We start from the raw sequence: 5000 nt of genomic DNA, 5'->3' as shown, positions 1-5000 counted from the left end.
GCGTCTCCCCCCGAAGCCGTGTCTCGACTGTTGAGAACAGACGAAGTCCGGTGCGGCAATACGCCGGGTACTCCCTTCGCCAAACTCGTGCCCCCCTTCGATTCGTCTTTCCTTCTCCATCCTCCCTTCTCGCTCCGGGGCGTCCGCTTGGTCTCTCTCTCTCGCTCTCCCTCTCGCTCTCGCGCTCCCTGCCGAGCCGCCTCGGAGGACGGCGGACGAGGGGAAGGCGACGGCGTTCGGCCGCGGGGCACACCGCACGGTGAGAACCCACTCGCCCGCCTCCCCGCACGTCTGTCATCCCCCCACTATCGTAGGGGCTCGGGAAAAGACTGGAAAACGCGGAGCTCGGCGGTGGCGTGGAAGCGCCACCCACCGCCGCCGCTCTCGCCGATGCCCACCGCGGAGGCCGCCCTTCGGACGCTGGGGTGCGGCGCGGGCCTCCGCGGACGAGCTGCGCATCTGGAAGTCAAAGGGCCGCCCTCGGAGAAGATCGTTGTGCTGCCCCGCGCGGGGAGCGATTCGGACGGCGGGCCCCCACGCCGAGGTGGGTGGGCGCCCCTCCGTTCGCCCGTGCGGGTCGTCGGACCGCTGCCGTACCACGGTTCGGGTCAAACTCCCCACAGCTCGGCCGCCTCCGTCCGTAGACGGGAGGGCGACCGCCGGCGTGCGCGCCCAAGGACGAGTGCCTGAAACCCGGGGGGGGGTAACAGAGGAAGGAGACCGCCCGCCGTAAACCGACGCGGGCTCCAAAGCCCGGGCCGAGCGAGCGGCACCACCTCCCCACCCGGGAGCGCTGAGCCAGATCGATCGGAAGAAAGGGCAGGGGCTCGGGTGGAACCCCTGCCTCCGTTCTTCCCCTCGGGGGAGACGGGGAAGAAACGTGCCCCTGGAGTCCTGGAAGCGAGTGTCCGGCGCGCTCCGGGCGCCCTCGAGACGGAAGCCGGGTCGCGGTGCGATTCTCTCATAGGTCTCCCCGTTGGCGCGGAAGCGGGAGACATCCGACACAGAGAAACGCCGAGCCCGCTCCGAGGGGACAAAGTCAGAAGGAGCGATCCGCCCTCCCAGAGCCCTCCTGCGGACGAGGACTCTGGATCTGCCCCCCTTCTGACGACCGTCGCCCTCAGAGGACAGGAACCCACGTGGGGAGGGTCCGTTCGGGCTCGGGCGACCCAGGAAACGCGTCTCGGACTCGGGACGGACAACCGGCAAAAGTCCCCCTGGAGCCGCGGAAGCCTGGTCTCGGCGCGAGTGCGAACTTCCATGCAAAAGGGGGGTACTCGCCAAACCGCCTACCCGAGTCGAGGAACCACGAAAACAACGGATTTTGGTCGGGGCCGAGAGGTACCTCTCTCTCCTATATCCTGCAGCTGGTGTGCAAAACTGGGTATTTGCATGGTGAGACACCGACCCCCACTTTAAGGGAACAAAGTCAAAAAGTGTCCGACCTCCTGGAGCCGTGCGGCGGATCCGGCGGCCAGAAATTTCCTCATTCCGGTTCTATTTTTTTTTTTTTCGAATTTGCGAAATTTGGAGGCCAGGCGGCGTAGCTGGGACCTGGACTAGCTCGAAACACCCTGAACCGGTGAGCGGAATCGATTTCCCAAAGTTCTACGGCTCCCGGAAGCCAAAAACAGCTCGCCGGAAAATTTCAAAGTCCCAAGGACTCTTTCTTGAAAATCAATCCGGGGGCCATGGAAGTGTCCTCGGTACAACCTCAGAGCTTTCCCCCGCCTGGAAGTCTGACAGCGGTCTGACGTTTTTCAAAGTTTTGAGCTCTCTGTTTGTTCTCAAAGTCACAAAATCGCTTTTTTTCAGTTTTCCACCCAGCAGACCCAAACTTCACCCCCACTTAGGTCACTGTCTAGGGGCGCCTTACGACATATTGACGCCCCTTTAGGGTGGAAGTAGGGGAAATGGGTGATTTTTACACAAAATCGGAAATTTCTCAAAATTTTTCTAAGTGTCAAGGACTCTTCCAGAAAATCTCCCCCAGGCTCCTGGAAGCGTCCCCGGTACACCTCTGGCGGCTGCCCCCGCCTGGAAGTCCGACACACGCCTGAAATTTTCAAAGTATGAAAATACGCATTTTCATCCAAAAATTCAACTTTCCCCCCGTGCACCGCAAACTTCACCCCCACTTAGGTCACTGCCTTGGGGTGCCTTACAACATATTGACGCCCCCCTGGGGTGGAAGTAGGGGAAATGTGACATTTTTCACAAAATCGAGATTTTCTCAAAATTTTTCTAAGTGTCAAGGACTCTTCCAGAAAATCTCCCCCAGGCTCCTGGAAGCGTCCCCGGTACACCTCTGGCGGCTGCCCCCGCCTGGAAGTCCGACACACGCCTGAAATTTTCAAAGTATGAAAATACGCATTTTCATCCAAAAATTCAACTTTCCCCCCGTGCACCGCAAACTTCACCCCCACTTAGGTCACTGCCTTGGGGTGCCTTACAACATATTGACGCCCCCCTGGGGTGGAAGTAGGGGAAATGTGACATTTTTCACAAAATCGAGATTTTCTCAAAATTTTTCTAAGTGTCAAGGACTCTTCCAGAAAATCTCCCCCAGGCTCCTGGAAGCGTCCCCGGTACACCTCTGGCGGCTGCCCCCGCCTGGAAGTCCGACACACGCCTGAAATTTTCAAAGTATGAAAATACGCATTTTCATCCAAAAATTCAACTTTCCCCCCGTGCACCGCAAACTTCACCCCCACTTAGGTCACTGCCTTGGGGTGCCTTACAACATATTGACGCCCCCCTGGGGTGGAAGTAGGGGAAATGTGACATTTTTCACAAAATCGAGATTTTCTCAAAATTTTTCTAAGTGTCAAGGACTCTTCCAGAAAATCTCCCCCAGGCTCCTGGAAGCGTCCCCGGTACACCTCTGGCGGCTGCCCCCGCCTGGAAGTCCGACACACGCCTGAAATTTTCAAAGTATGAAAATACGCATTTTCATCCAAAAATTCAACTTTCCCCCCGTGCACCGCAAACTTCACCCCCACTTAGGTCACTGCCTTGGGGTGCCTTACAACATATTGACGCCCCCCTGGGGTGGAAGTAGGGGAAATGTGACATTTTTTCACAAAATCGAGATTTTCTCAAAATATTTCTAAGTCCCAAGGACACTTTCAGAAAATCTTCCCCAGGCTCCTGGAAGCGTCCCCGGTACGCCTCCGGCGGCTGCCCCCGCCTGGAAGTCTGACACACGCCTGAAATTTTCAAAGTATGAAAATACGCATTTTCATCCAAAAATTCGACTTTCCGCCCGTGCACCGCAAAATTCACCCTCATTTAGGTCACTGCCCTGGGGTGCTTTACAACATATTGACGCCCCCCTGGGGTGGAAGTAGGGGAAATGTGACATTTTTCACAAAATCGGAAATTTCTCAAAATTTTTCTAAGTCCCAAGGACACTTTCAGAAAATCTTCCCCAGGCTCCTGGAAGCGTCCTCGGTACGCCTCCGGCGGCTGCCCCCGCCTGGAAGTCTGACACACGCCTGAAATTTTCAAAGTATGAAAATAATGCATTTTCATCCAAAATTCGACTTTCCGCCCGTGCCCCGCAAACTTTACCCACAGTTAGGTCACTGTCCTGGGGTACCTCACAACATATTGACGCCCCCCTGGGGTGGAAGTAGGGGAAATGTGACATTTTTTCACAAAATCGAGATTTTCTCAAAATATTTCTAAGTCCCAAGGACACTTTCAGAAAATCTTCCCCAGGCTCCTGGAAGCGTCCTCGGTACGCCTCCAGCGGCTGCCCCCGCCTGGAAGTCTGACACACGCCTGGAATTTTCAAAGTATGAAAATAATGCATTTTCATCCAAAATTCGACTTTCCGCCCGTGCCCCGCAAACTTTACCCACAGTTAGGTCACTGTCCTGGGGTACCTCACAACATATTGACGCCCCCCTGTGGTGGAAGTAGGGGAAATGTGACATTTTTCACAAAATCGAGATTTTCTCAAAATATTTCTAAGTCCCAAGGACACTTTCATGAAATCTTCCCCAGGCTCCTGGAAGCGTCCCCGGTACGCCTCTGGCGGCTGCCCCCGCCTGGAAGTCCGACACACGCCTGAAATTTTCAAAGTATGAAAATACGCATTTTCATCCAAAAATTCAACTTTCCCCCCGTGCACCGCAAACTTCACCCGCATTTAGGTCACTGCCCTGGGGTGCTTTACAACATATTGACGCCCCCCTGTGGTGGAAGTAGGGGAAATGTGACATTTTTTCACAAAATCGAGATTTTCTCAAAATATTTCTAAGTCCCAAGGACACTTTCAGAAAATCTTCCCCAGGCTCCTGGAAGCGTCCCCGGTACGCCTCTGGCGGCTGCCCCCGCCTGGAAGTCCGACACACGCCTGAAATTTTCAAAGTATGAAAATACGCATTTTCATCCAAAAATTCAACTTTCCCCCCGTGCACCGCAAACTTTACCCGCATTTAGGTCACTGCCCTTGGGTGCTTTACAACATATTGACGCCCCCCCTGTGGTGGTAGTAGGGGAAATGTGACATTTTTCACAAAATCGAGATTTTCTAAAAATTGCACTAAGTCCCAAGGACTCTTCCAGAAAATCTTCCCCGGGCTCCTGGAAGCGTCCCAGGTACACCTCCGGCGGCTGCCCCCGCCTGGAAGTCTGACACACGCCTGAAATTTTTAAAGTATGAAAATACGCATTTTCATCCAAAAATTCAACTTTCCCCCCGTGCACCGCAAACTTCACCCGCATTTAGGTCACTGCCTTGGGGTGCCTTACAACATATTGACGCCCCCCTGTGGTGGTAGTAGGGGAAATGTGACATTTTTCACAAAATCGAGATTTTCTAAAAAATTGCACTAAGTCCCAAGCACTCTTCCAGAAAATCTCCCCCAGGCTCCTGGAAGCGTCCCCGGTACACCTCCGGCGGCTGCACCCGCCTGGAAGTCTGACACACGCCTGAAAATTTCAAAGTATGAAAATACGCATTTTCATCCAAAAATTCAACTTTCCGCCCG

The sequence above is a fragment of the Ranitomeya variabilis genome, unplaced genomic scaffold (assembly GCF_051348905.1).
Source record: "Ranitomeya variabilis isolate aRanVar5 unplaced genomic scaffold, aRanVar5.hap1 Scaffold_118, whole genome shotgun sequence".
Lineage (NCBI taxonomy): Eukaryota > Metazoa > Chordata > Amphibia > Anura > Dendrobatidae > Ranitomeya > Ranitomeya variabilis.
The sequence above is the reverse complement of the archived record's forward strand: the minus strand, read 5'-3'. Positions refer to the sequence as shown.